The sequence below is a fragment of the Lissotriton helveticus genome, chromosome 6 (genome assembly GCF_964261635.1).
Source record: "Lissotriton helveticus chromosome 6, aLisHel1.1, whole genome shotgun sequence".
In the NCBI taxonomy this organism is placed as follows: domain Eukaryota; kingdom Metazoa; phylum Chordata; class Amphibia; order Caudata; family Salamandridae; genus Lissotriton; species Lissotriton helveticus.
The window spans coordinates 2,087,170,915-2,087,184,869 of record NC_136067.1 but is presented as its reverse complement, the minus strand read 5'-3'; the positions used below and the strand labels follow the sequence as shown (position 1 = coordinate 2,087,184,869).

Sequence of the window (13,955 nt, the reverse complement as noted above, 5' to 3'; positions counted from 1 at the left end):
GTATGTTTAGAATGGTGGCGATAAAATCGGGTTACTGGTGTAGTTAAATTTTACATCACTATTTTAGAAATGCCACTTTTAGAAAGTAGCCAATTCTCTGTGCATATGGCTCTTTGTGCTTTGAAGCCTGACTCCAATACACAGCTAGGGCTGGGTGACAGCTACACGTGGTGCATACTTTCCAGACAGCCACAACACAGGAAGGGCAAGGTGTGACAGGGTTACATCTGCATTCACCATCATACTGATGGTCTCCCTGGGCCATGAGAGAGAAAGGTTGTTCACACTTTATATTTGAATAGGTTGTGTCCTGCCCTCACACAAAGGGCTGATTTACCCCCATTGGTCTTCTGGAGCAAGGACTGGGCTGAAAGTGATTGTTGTGCACATCCAAGGGGTCCTTTGAAGTCACCACTTCATCAAAGATTTTTTGAGTATAAGTACTGGTGCTCTGACCCCATGTTTTCTAGTCACTGTGTGGACTGCTGGCTTTACAAACTGCACATTGCCAGAGGACAGCTGTACTGCCAGGAGGAACCACCACTTGGACTACTTGCTTTGTTGTGCTGACCTGCTTCCTGCTGAGCTGCAAGAGGCACTGCCACTCCGTTACAAGTAACTGTGTGCGCTGGCCTGCTTGCTCCTCTTTGTGTCCTAAGTGCTCTCCCACAAAATATTGGCTTTCCCGCGGTTCTCAGAGTTTCAGGCCAGAAAAGACTTGCACCCTTGCTATTGCTGTTGGACTTGAAGTCTGTCAATTAAACAAATAATCAAAACATACGAGAGCTCTATCCTGCCCGAGCACCGTGCTTTTTGCTACCTGGAATTCATGCGCTCTGGCCTGATTGCCAATGTGTTTTGAGGATCACTGAGGTGCACAAGTTTTCATGAGGACCGAGAGTCCTGGGAGGTGAAAGTGACCCGATAGCACCAAAGAATACCCGCCAGCGCGGCCCACTCTGTGACGACTAGCCTTACGGGCTGATTTGCATATGGCCATGTCTGAACTGGGTGGTGTGGTGAGCTTAAAAACGATGGATTTAGGCCCAGATCTCTGTACTGGGGTGAATATATGACATTGTTCTGCATTCTGTCCATCAACTGTTGTTTTTGCATTTCTTACCCAAGCCTCATTTTTCTTCTGGCCCGAGGTCTTTTTGTTTTCTCCTTTCTGAAGCTGCTGTTGATAGTCTGTGCAAGTTTCAGACTATACTGCATGGCATACTATTCCCCTACTTGCAGTGCTTGATTTGTCAAATTAAAATGAAGTGCCAGGGCCTTCGTCAGGAGGCCATGCAGCTTGCACCACCCATTGACCCTGGCGGCGCTGCCAGTGACAGTACCAACACAACTACTAACCCTCACATTCCTATAAGTGGGATAATTCAGACTATTCCAGGAGCCCAATGCTCCGATCTGGTACTCGCAGGTCATCACAAGACAAAATCAGAAACCATTCAGCACAGCAAGAAGAGTTACCAGGAACAACTGTGCGGTGGGGGCGAAACGGTGCCTAGATAGACAAGGATGGTGATAGTGAGAGAGAATGGGAAAAAACCAAAAATAAGTGTGAGGCAAACGGAATGAGAAAGCAACGAAAGGAAAGATAATAGAATGCAAATAAGGAAAGAAAGATGAAAAGACAGAAGAGGAGAATAACAACATGGAAGGAAAACAAAGATAGGATACCATAGAGGGGCGAATGAAGGGCAAGAGCATGATGAAAGAAGAAAGGAGCAAAAAAAATGAAAGAATAAGAATAGGGAAATATGGAAAGGGGACAAAGTAGGAATATATCAAGAACAGACAGAAAGATTGAGAGACAAAATGAAAGGACGCAAACCGAAAGATGGAAAAAAGAACAACATGAAACTGGAAAGAATAGAAAATATAGAAGAAAGATGGATAGAAAGAAGGACAAGATAAAAGAAGAAAATAAGGACAAAAGAAGATTAAAAAGAAAGAATGAATAAAAGAAATGCTAGACAAATTTCTTCCATGCTTTAACATTCAAAATTAAATGCAAATTTCCACGAGAGGATCAGTTCTCACTGGCGTCCAGAAGGAAGGCCAGGGTCGCTCACTTTGTTCTGTAAATTAGTGTCATACAAAGTGGCGAGTATTTTATTGTCCTGGCTACTCCATCAGTGTGAGAACCTCCAGGCCTTGATCTGGTATCATACACTTTCCTAAACTGGCATGAACCCATCCATAGGGGTTCTCCCAGCAGGCAGTGGCATCTTAAAGATTTAGGGGGGCCCTGTTTGTACAGCTTTGAGCTTATGATCCAGTTGAGCTCTTTCATGCCCTCTTTGGCCAGGTCACTGACATTGCACTGTCCAAATTCTAAATCTAAATACATCTGATATTCAGAAATTGTGACGTGTGTTTTCAATATTGTATTATAGTGTCCCTTAGTAATACTTCTGACAATAATCTCTGTGACACCCTCCTATTCTCTGATGTCAGGTCCTGTTTTGACCTGAAAGAAACTTTTTTATGGATGTTGCATGAAATATAAACACACATTTCTCTGAAAAATGTCTGTAATAAACACTCACACAACGGCCAAAATAAAGATAAAGGAAAGGAACATGGTACTTAAAACAAGCTTATCAGGGCAAGACTGTAGAACAGAGCTGGCTCTGTCAGGGGCCCCTGGAAGGCTGGGGCCCCGGGCCAGAGCCCTCGTTGCCCATGTCAAAGGTCTCTGCCAGCAGGAGTGTTACCAGCCCTGACTCTCGAGCTTTACCCATGTCAAAGGTCTCTGCCAGCAGGAGTGTTACCAGCCCTGACTCTCAAGCTTTGCCCCCGGCAAAGGTCTCTGCCAGCAGGAGTGTTACCAGCCCTGACTCTCGAGCTTTGCCCCCGGCAAAGGTCTCTGCCAGCAGGAGTGTTACCAGCCCTGACTCACAAGCTTTGCCCCCGGCAAAGGTCTCTGCCAGCAGGAGTGTTACCAGCCCTGACTCACAAGCTTTGCCCACGTCAAAGGTCTCTGCCAGCAGGAGTGTTACCAGCCCTGACTCTCGAGCTTTGCCCCCGGCAAAGGTCTCTGCCAGCAGGAGTGTTACCAGCCCTGACTCACAAGCTTTGCCCACGTCAAAGGTCTCTGCCAGCAGGAGTGTTACCAGCCCTGACTCTCGAGCCTTGCCCATGTCAAAGGTCTCTGCCAGCAGGAGTGTTACCAGTCCTGACTCTCGAGCTTTGCCCATGTCAAAGGTCTCTGCCAGCAGGAGTGTTACCAGCCCTGACTCTCGAGCTTTGCCCATGTCAAAGGTCTCTGACAGCAGGAGTGTTACCAGCCCTGACTCTCAAGCTTTGCCCATGTCAAAGGTCTCTGCCAGCAGGAGTGTTACCAGCCCTGACTCTAGAGCTTTGCCCACATCAAAGGTCTCTGCCAGCAGGAGTGTTACCAGCCCTGACTCACAAGCTTTGCCCATGTCAAAGGTCTCTGCCAGCAGGAGTGTCACCAGCCCTGACTCTCGAGCTTTGCCCATGTCAAAGGTCTCTGCCAGCAGGAGTGTCACCAGCCCTGACTCTCAAGCTTTGCCCATGTCAAAGGTCTCTGCCAGGAGTGTTACCAGCCCTGACTCTCGAGCTTTGCCCATGTCAAAGGTCTCTGCCAGCAGGAGGGTTACCAGCCCTGACTCTCGAGCTTTGCCCACGTGAAAGGTCTCTGCCAGCAGGAGTGTTACCAGCCCTGACTCTCGAGCTTTGCCCATGTCAAAGGTCTCTGCCAGCAGGAGTGTTACCAGCTCTGACTCTCAAGCTTTGCCCATGTCAAAGGTCTCTGCCAGCAGGAGTGTTACCAGCCCTGACTCTCAAGCTTTGCCCATGTCAAAGGTCTCTGCCAGCAGGAGTGTTACCAGCCCTGACTCTCAAGCTTTGCCCGTGTCAAAGGTCTGTGCCAGCAGGAGTGTTACCAGCCCTGACTCTCGAGCTTTGCCCATGTCAAAGGTCTCTGCCAGAAGGAGTGTTACCAGCCCTGACTCTCAAGCTTTGCCCATGTCAAAGGTATCTGCCAGCAGGAGTGTTACCAGCCCTGTCTCTCGAGCTTTCCCCATGTCAAAGGTGTCTGCCAGCAGGAGTGTTACCAGCCCTGACTCTCAAGCTTTGCCCATGTCAAAGGTCTCTGCCAGCAGGAGTGTTACCAGCCCTGACTCTCAAGCCTTGCCCATGTCAAAGGTGTCTGCCAGCAGGAGTGTTACCAGCCCTGACTCTCGAGCTTTGCCCACGTCAAAGGTCTCTGCCAGCAGGAGTGTTACCAGTCCTGACTCTCAAGCTTTGACCATGTCAAAGGTCTCTGCCAGAAGGAGTGTTACCAGCCCTGACTCTCAAGCTTTGCCCATGTCAAAGGTCTCTGCCAGCAGGAGTGTTACCAGCCCTGACTCTCGAGCTTTGCCCATGTCAAAGGTCTCTGCCAGCAGGAGTGTTACCAGCCCTGACTCTCAAGTTTTGCCCATGTCAAAGGTCTCTGCCAGCAGGAGTGTTACCAGCCCTGACTCTCGAGCTTTGCCCATGTCAAAAGTCTCTGCCAGCAGGAGTGTAACCAGCCCTGACTCTCAAGCTTTGCCCTTGCTGTGGGGTGTGTGTCTTACAATGGTACTGTGCCCTGTGGACACATCCTGCTGCGCTCTGCTGTGTGCTGGAAATGCTGGCACCGGCTCCAGGACGTCAAACACCGGGACAGGCAAGGACAGGGGGCGGCGACTCAATGGGAGGCGGAGTCAGAGGAAGATACAGGTCCATCCCCCGCCCCCCATTGGCCAGCCATGCGAAACGAAGAGGCAGAGGCCTATAAATATGGAGGCTCCACCACTTGGAGTTCAGAGCGTCCCTCGGATATCAAGATGAAGAACACTGGCTGTTACCTGCTCGCCCTGGCCCTTGTGCTGGGCCCCGTGCTCCAGATGTGCGCAGCTCGTGAGTACAGACTCTGTGTGGCTTCTCTACACACTGCCCAGGGGCTGCTCCTCTGCTATGGTGGAGGAGGGTCCCCCACTGCAGATGAGGGCGAGTGTGCGAGCTCCCTTGGAAGGGAGCTGTGTGCAGCTTCAGCACATAAGGGGGGGGGGGGTGCTAGCTTCCTTGGGAGGGAGCGGTGTGCAGCTGCAGCACATGAGGGAGAGGGTGTGAGCTCCCTTGGGAAGGAGCTGTGTGCAGCTTCAGCACATGAGGGAGAGGGTGCGAGCTTCCTTGGGAGGGAGCTGTGTGCAGCTTCAGCACATGAGGGAGAAGGTGCGAGCTCCCTTGGGAGGGAGCTGTGTGCAGCTGCAGCACATGAGGGAGAGGGTTTGAGCTCCCTTGGGAAGGAGCTGTGTGCAGCTTCAGCACATGAGGGAGAGGGTGCGAGCTTCCTTGGGAGGGAGCTGTGTGCAGCTTCAGCACATGAGGGAGAAGGTGCGAGCTCCCTTGGGAGGGAGCTGTGTGCAGCTGCAGCACATGAGGGAGAGGGTGTGAGCTCCCTTGGGAGGGAGCTGTGTGCAGCCGCAGCACATGAGGGAGAGGGTGCGATCTTCCTTGGGAGGGAGCTGTGTGCCGCTGCAGCACATGAGGGAGAGGGTGTGAGCTTTGTTGAGAAGGAGCTGTGTGCAGCTGCAGCACATGAGAGACAGGGTGCGAGCTTCCTTGGGAGAGAGCTGTGTGCAGCTTCAGCACATGAGGGAGAGGGTGCGAGCTTCCTTGGGAGGGAGCTGTGTGCAGCTTCAGCACATGAGGGAGAGGGTCCGAGCTCCCTTGGGATCGAGCTGTGTGCAGCTTCAGCACATGAGGGAGAGGGTGCGAGCTTCCTTGGGAGGGAGCTGTGTGCAGATCCAGCACATGAGGGAGAGGGTGCTAGCTTCCTTGGGAGGGAGCGGTGTGCAGCTGCAGCACATGAGGGAGAGGGTGCGAGCTTCCTTGGGAGGGAGCTGTGTGCAGCTGCAGCACATGAGGGAGAGGGTGCGAGCTTCCTTGGGAAGGAGCTGTGTGCAGCTGCAGCACATGAGGGAGAGGGTGCGAGCTCCCTTGGGAGGGAGCGTTGTGCAGCTGCAGCACATGAGGGAGAGGGTGCGAGCTTCCTTGGGAAGGAGCTGTGTGCAGCTGCAGCACATGAGGGAGAGGGTGCGAGCTCCCTTGGGAGGGAGCTGTGTGCAGCCGCAGCATATGAGGGAGAGGGTGCAAGCTGCCTTGGGAGGGATCGGTGTGCAGCTTCAGCACTTGAGGGAGAGGGTGCGAGCTCCCTTGGGAGGGAGCTGTGTGCAGCTACAGCACATGAGAGAGAGGGTGCGAGCTCCCTTGGGAGGGAGCGTTGTGCAGCTGCAGCACATGAGGGAGAGGGTGCGAGCTTCCTTGGGAAGGAGCTGTGTGCAGCTGCAGCACATAAGGGAGGGGGTGCGAGCTCCCTTGGGAGCGAGCTGTTTGCAGCCGCAGCATATGAGGGAGAGGGTGCAAGCTGCCTTGGGAGGGAGCAGTGTGCAGCTTCAGCACTTGAGGGAGAGGGTGTGAGCTCCCTTGGGATCGAGCTGTGTGCAGCTTCAGCATGTGAGGGAGGGGGTGCGAGCTCCCTTGGGAACGAGCTGTGTGCAGCTTCAGCACATGAGGGAGAGGGTGCGAGCTCCCTTGGGAGGGAGCTGTGTGCAGCTGCAGCACATGAGGGAGAGGTGAGAGCTCCCTTGGGAGGGAGCGGTGTGCAGCTGCAGCACATGAGGGAGAGGGTGTGAGCTTCCTTGGGAAGGAGCTGTGTGCAGCTGCAGCACATGAGGGAGAGGGTGCGAGCTCCCTTGGGAGGGAGCTGTGTGCAGCTTCAGCACATGAGGGAGGGGGTGCGAGCTCCCTTGGGAGGGAGCTGTTTGCAGCCGCAGCACATGAGGGAGAGGGTGCGAGCTGCCTTGGGATCGAGCTGTGTGCAGCTTCAGCACATGAGGGAGGGGGTGTGAGCTCACTTGGGAGGGAGCTGTTTGCAGCCGCAGCACATGAGGGAGAGGGTGCGAGCTCCCTTGGGAGGGAGCTGTGTGCAGCTTCAGCACATGAGGGAGGGGGTGCGAGCTCCCTTGGGAGGGAGCTGTTTGCAGCCGCAGCACATGAGGGAGAGGGTGCGAGCTGCCTTGGGATCGAGCTGTGTGCAGCTTCAGCACATGAGGGAGGGGGTGCGAGCTCCCTTGGGAGGGAGCTGTTTGCAGCCTCAGCACATGAGGGAGAGGGTGCGAGCTTCCTTGGGAGGGAGCTGTGTGCAGCTGCAGCACATGAGGGAGAGGGTGCGAGCTTCCTTGGGAAGGAGCTGTGTGCAGCTGCAGCACATGAGGGAGAGGGTGCGAGCTCCCTTGGGAGGGAGCGTTGTGCAGCTGCAGCACATGAGGGAGAGGGTGCGAGCTTCCTTGGGAAGGAGCTGTGTGCAGCTGCAGCACATGAGGGAGAGGGTGCGAGCTCCCTTGGGAGGGAGCTGTGTGCAGCCGCAGCATATGAGGGAGAGGGTGCAAGCTGCCTTGGGAGGGATCGGTGTGCAGCTTCAGCACTTGAGGGAGAGGGTGCGAGCTCCCTTGGGAGGGAGCTGTGTGCAGCTACAGCACATGAGAGAGAGGGTGCGAGCTCCCTTGGGAGGGAGCGTTGTGCAGCTGCAGCACATGAGGGAGAGGGTGTGAGCTTCCTTGGGAAGGAGCTGTGTGCAGCTGCAGCACATAAGGGAGGGGGTGCGAGCTCCCTTGGGAGCGAGCTGTTTGCAGCCGCAGCATATGAGGGAGAGGGTGCAAGCTGCCTTGGGAGGGAGCAGTGTGCAGCTTCAGCACTTGAGGGAGAGGGTGTGAGCTCCCTTGGGATCGAGCTGTGTGCAGCTTCAGCATGTGAGGGAGGGGGTGCGAGCTCCCTTGGGAACGAGCTGTGTGCAGCTTCAGCACATGAGGGAGAGGGTGCGAGCTCCCTTGGGAGGGAGCTGTGTGCAGCTGCAGCACATGAGGGAGAGGTGAGAGCTCCCTTGGGAGGGAGCGGTGTGCAGCTGCAGCACATGAGGGAGAGGGTGTGAGCTTCCTTGGGAAGGAGCTGTGTGCAGCTGCAGCACATGAGGGAGAGGGTGCGAGCTCCCTTGGGAGGGAGCTGTGTGCAGCTTCAGCACATGAGGGAGGGGGTGCGAGCTCCCTTGGGAGGGAGCTGTTTGCAGCCGCAGCACATGAGGGAGAGGGTGCGAGCTGCCTTGGGATCGAGCTGTGTGCAGCTTCAGCACATGAGGGAGGGGGTGTGAGCTCACTTGGGAGGGAGCTGTTTGCAGCCGCAGCACATGAGGGAGAGGGTGCGAGCTCCCTTGGGAGGGAGCTGTGTGCAGCTTCAGCACATGAGGGAGGGGGTGCGAGCTCCCTTGGGAGGGAGCTGTTTGCAGCCGCAGCACATGAGGGAGAGGGTGCGAGCTGCCTTGGGATCGAGCTGTGTGCAGCTTCAGCACATGAGGGAGGGGGTGCGAGCTCCCTTGGGAGGGAGCTGTTTGCAGCCTCAGCACATGAGGGAGAGGGTGCGAGCTGCCTTGGGATGGAGCGGTGTGCAGCTTCAGCACATGAGGGAGAGGGTGCGAGCTTACTTGGGAATGAGCTGTGTGCAGCTGCAGCACATGAGGGAGGGGGTGCGAGCTCCCTTGGGATCGAGCTGTGTGCAGCTTCAGCACATGAGGGAGGGGGTGCGAGCTCCCTTGGGATCGAGCTGTGTGCAGCTTCAGCACATGAGCGAGAGGGTGCGAGCTCCCTTGGGAGGGAGCTGTGTGCAGCTTGAGCACATGAGGGAGAGGGTGCGAGCTTCCTTGGGAGGGAGCTGTGTGCAGCCGCAGCACATGAGGGAGAGGGTGCGAGCTTCAGTGGCAGGGAGCTGTGTGCAGCTGCAGCACATGAGGGAGAGGCTGCGAGCTTCAGTGGCAGGGAGCTGTGTGCAGCTGCAGCACATGAGGGAGAGGGTGCGAGCTTCCTTGGGAGAGAGCTGTGTGCAGCCGCAGCACATGAGGGAGAGGGTGCGAGCTTCAGTGGGAGTGAGCTGTGTGCAGCCGCAGCACATGAGGGAGAGGGTGCTAGCTCCCTTGGGAGGGAGCGGTGTGCAGCTGCAGCACATGAGGGAGAGGGTGCAGGCTTCCTTGGGAGGGAGCTGTGTGCAGCTGCAGCACATGAGGGAGAGGGTGCGAGCTTCCTTGGGAAGGAGCTGTGTGCAGCTGCAGCACATGAGGGAGAGGGTGCGAGCTCCCTTGGGAGGGAGCGTTGTGCAGCGGCAGCACATGAGGGAGAGGGTGCGAGCTTCCTTGGGAAGGAGCTGTGTGCAGCTGCAGCACATGAGGGAGAGGGTGCGAGCTCCCTTGGGAGGGAGCTGTGTGCAGCTTCAGCACATGAGGGAGGGGGTGCGAGCTCCCTTGGGAGCAAGCTGTTTGCAGCCGCAGCATATGAGGGAGAGGGTGCGAGCTGCCTTGGGAGGGAGCGGTGTGCAGCTTCAGCACTTGAGGGAGAGGGTGCGAGCTCCCTTGGGAGGGAGCTGTGTGCAGCTGCAGCACATGAGAGAGCGGGTGCGAGCTTCCTTGGGAATGAGCTGTGTGCAGCTGCAGCACATGAGGGAGGGGGTGCGAGCTCCCTTGGGTTCGAGCTGTGTGCAGCTTCAGCACATGAGGGAGGGGGTGCGAGCTCCCTTGGGAACGAGCTGTGTGCAGCTTCAGCACATGAGGGAGAGGGTGCGAGCTCCCTTGGGAGGGAGCTGTGTGCAGCTGCAGCACATGAGGGAGAGGTGAGAGCTCCCTTGGGAGGGAGCTGTGTGCAGCCGCAGCACATGAGGGAGAGGGTGCGAGCTTCAGTGGCAGGGAGCTGTGTGCAGCTGCAGCACATGAGGGAGAGGCTGCGAGCTTCAGTGGCAGGGAGCTGTGTGCAGCTGCAGCACATGAGGGAGAGGGTGCGAGCTTCCTTGGGATGGAGCTGTGTGCAGCCGCAGCACATGAGGGAGAGGGTGCGAGCTTCAGTGGGAGGGAGCTGTGTGCAGCCGCAGCACATGAGGGAGAGGGTGCGACCTTCAGTGGCAGGGAGCTGTGTGAGGTGCAGCACATGAGGGAGAGGGTGCGAGCTTCCTTGGGAGGGAGCTGTGTGCAGCCTTAGCACATGAGGGAGAGGGATTCGAGCTGCCTTGGGAGGGAGCTGTGTGCAGCTTCAGCACATGAGGACGAGGATGCGAGCTGCCTTGGTAATGAGCTGTGTGCAGCTTCGGCAGATGAGGGAGAGGATGCGAGCTTCCTTGGGAGGGAGCTGTGTGCAGCTTCAGCACATGAGAGAGAGGGTCCAAGCTTCCTTGGGAGGGAGCTGTGTGCAGCTTCAGGACATGAGGGAGAGGGTTCGAGCTTCCTTGGGGGGAGCTGTGTGCAGCTTGAGCACATGAGGGAGAGGGTGCGAGCTTCCTTGGGAGGGAGCTGTGTGCAGCTTCAGCACATGAGGGAGAGCGTTCGAGCTCCCTTGGGAGGGAGCTGTGTGCAGCTGCAGCACATGAGAGAGAGGGTGCGAACTTCCTTGGGAGGGAGCTGTGTGCAGCTTCAGCACATGAGGGAGAGGGTGCGAGGTTCCTTGGGAAGGAGCAGTGTGCAGCTTCAGCACATGAGGGAGAGGGTGCAAGCTTCAGTGGCAGGGTGCTGTTTGCAGCTTGAGCTGTGTGCAGCTTCAGCAGATGAGGGAGAGGGTGCGAGGTTCCTTGGGAAGGAGCAGTGTGCAGCTTCAGCACATGAGGGAGAGGGTGCGACCTTCCTTGTGAGGGAGCCGTGTGCACACTGACGCTCCCTTAGGGTTTTTTTGTACACAGACGGTGCTCACGGATACGTGTGTCTGCACACTGATGCTTTTGGTGCACTGTGTAAGGCTGCACACTGATGCTTTTGGTGCTCTGTGTAAGGCTGGACTCTGATGCTTTTGGTGCACTGTGTAAGGCGGGACTCTGATGCTTTTGGTGCGCTGCGTAAGGCTGGACTCTGATGCTTTTGGTGCTCTGTGTAAGGCTGCACACTGATGCTTTTGGTGCTCTGTGTAAGGCTGGACTCTGATGCTTTTGGTGCTCTGCGTAAGGCTGGACTCTGATGCTTTTGGTGCGCTGTGTAAGGCTGGACTCTGATGCTTTTGGTGCTCTGTGTAAGGCTGGACTCTGATGCATTTGGTGCTCTGCGTAAGGCTGGACTCTGATGCTTTTGGTGCACTGAGTAAGGCTGGACTCTGATGCTTTTGGTGCGCTGTGTAAGGCTGGACTCTGATGCTTCTGCACTCTGATGCTTTTGGTGCGCTGTGTAAGGCTGGACTCTGATGCTTTTGGTGCTCTGTGTAAGGCTGGACTCTGATGCTTTTGGTGCTCTGTGTAAGGCTGGACTCTGATGCATTTGGTGCTCTGCGTAAGGCTGGACTCTGATGCTTTTGGTGCACTGAGTAAGGCTGGACTCTGATGCTTTTGGTGCGCTGTGTAAGGCTGGACTCTGATGCTTTTGGTGCGCTGTGTAAGGCTGGACTCTGATGCTTTTGGTGCGCTGTGTAAGGCTGGACTCTGATGCTTTTGGTGCGCTGTGTAAGGCTGGACTCTGATGCTTTTGGTGCTCTGTGTAAGGCTGGACTCTGATGCTTTTGGTGCTCTGTGTAAGACCGGACTCTGATGCTTTTGGTGCGCTGTTAAGGCTGGACTCTGATGCTTTTGGTGCTCTGTGTAAGGCTGGACTCTGATGCTTTTGGTGCTCTGTGTAAGGCTGGACTCTGATGCTTTTGGTGCTCTGTGTAAGGCTGGACTCTGATGCTGTTGGTGCGCTGTGTAAGGCTGGACTCTGATGCTTTTGGGTGCGCTGTGTAAGGCTGGACTCTGTAGAGCCCCTGTCTGTGCTCAGCCGTCGTCCGCATTTTAAAAACTGGCTACAATGATCATGAAAACACTTCAGGGGCTGGATCTGAAGGATGAGGCCGCAGACTAACCGACTCTTACATTCTGTTCATTGCAGAGGGCCTCCCGTGTGGTGCGATAGATGAGCGTGTGATAGCAGCGTGCAAGAAAAGCTTTGAGCTCAACGATCGATGTGGCAAGGACAGACTCTGCCCTCCGCCAAAGAAATGCTGCCAAAAGAACTGCAACTTGAATTGCCTTCCATTAGGTAAGGGGGCAATGCAGGGGTCTCCATGGCAACGCCTGGGGGGCTCACACACTTCCGGCTGCTTTGGGTCCGGCAGGGCCACGGAACTGGCACAAAGCAGGGGGCGGGGCCTGATCTTTACCATAAGTGTAAACTGAACATACATTCAGACGGGTAGCGCTGCAGGCAGAGGGCACATTCCATGGCACTGTCAGAGTCCAGCCTGTGCCTCTCTGAGAATAAACCCATTACATCTTCACCCTTCACAAGTGAGCCCAGAGCAGGCCCAGGCGCACCTGACAGACAGACGTCATCCCTGATGCTAAGGTTCGGGAGAAATATCTATATATGTAGAATAATAATGAACCTCAATACATGGCATAGCCACGGTTAGGGGCCCCGGTGCCAAAAAAGGTTCCTTCGAACTTTATTAAGATGCAGAAAAGGAGTGCAAGCTTCCTCCACACACGGAACAGGGGCAGCACTGGCTGCAGCAGTGCAAGCTTCCTCCACACACGGAACAGGGGCAGCACTGGCTGCAGCAGCGCAAGCTTCCTCCGCACACGGAACAGGGGCAGCACTGGCTGCAGCAGTGCAAGCTTCCTCCACACACGGAACAGGGGCAGCACTGGCTGCAGCAGTGCAAGCTTCCTGCACACACGGAACAGGGGCAGCACTGGCTGCAGCATTGCAAGCTTCCTCCACACACAGAACAGGGGCAGCAATGGCTGCAACAGTGCAAGCTTCCGCCACACACAGAACAGGGGCAGCACTGGCTGCAGCAGTGCAAGCTTCCTTCACACACAGAACAGGGGCAGCACTGGCTGCAGCAGTACAAGCTTCCTTTACACACGGTACATGTGCAGCTCTGGCAGCAGCAGTGCAGGCTTCCTCCACACACGGTACATGTGCAGCTCTGGCTGCAGCAGTGCAAGCTTCCTCCACACACGGAACAGGGGCAGCACTGGCTGCAGCAGTACAAGCTTCCTTTACACACGGTACATGTGCAGCTCTGGCAGCAGCAGTGCAGGCTTCCTCCACACACGGAACAGGGGCAGCACTGGCTGCAGCAGTGCAAGCTTCCTCCACACACAGAACAGGGGCAGCACTGGCTGCAGCAGTGCAAGCTTCCTTTACACACGGTACATGTGCAGCTCTGGCAGCAGCAGTGCAGGCTTCCTCCACACACGGTACATGTGCAGCTCTGGCAGCAGCACTGCAGGCTTCCTCCACACACGGTACATGTGCAGCTCTGGCTGCAGCAGTGCAAGCTTCCTCCACACACAGAACAGGGGCAGCACTGGCTGCAGCAGTGCAAGCTTCCTTTACACACGGTACATGTGCAGCTCTGGCAGCAGCACTGCAGGCTTCCTCCACACACGGTACATGTGCAGCTCTGGCTGCAGCAGTACAAGCTTCCTCCACACACAGAACAGGGGCAGCACTGGCTGCAGCAGTGCAAGCTTAATTTACGCACAAAAAGGGCCAGAGTTTGCAGCAGAAGCCTAAGTTTACTACAGAGACAGAGCTAGTAGCACCAGTACAAGCACCCGCAACATGTACAGCACTGGCTGCAGCAGTGCATGCTTCCTTTATGCACAGAACAGGGGCAGCACTGGCTGCAGCAGTGCAAGCTTTCTTCACGCATAGAACAGGGGCAGCACTGGCTGCAGCAGTGCAAGCTTCCTTTACACACGGAACAGGGGCAGCACTGGCTGCAGCAGTGCAAGCTTTCTTCACGCAGAGAACAGGGGCAGCACTGGCTGCAGCAGTGCAAGCTTCCTTTACACACAAAAAGGGCCAGAGTTGGCTGCAGCAGCCCACGTTTACTGCAGAAACAGAGCGAGTAGCACCAGTACACGCACCCGCAACATGTACAGCACTGGCG

General features: G+C 56.0%; 1 long non-coding RNA gene across 1 annotated transcript in view; it reads left to right on the top strand.

Moving 5' to 3' along the window:
- Positions 1–4,837: 4,837 nt before the first annotated feature.
- Positions 4,838–13,955, top strand: part of LOC144762052 (uncharacterized) — a 65,884-nt gene continuing 56,766 nt past the window's right edge. The window contains exons 1-2 of the long non-coding RNA XR_013596022.1: positions 4,838–4,923; positions 11,939–12,088. This is a non-coding gene — a long non-coding RNA (uncharacterized LOC144762052). The remainder of the gene's footprint in view (positions 4,924–11,938; positions 12,089–13,955) is intronic.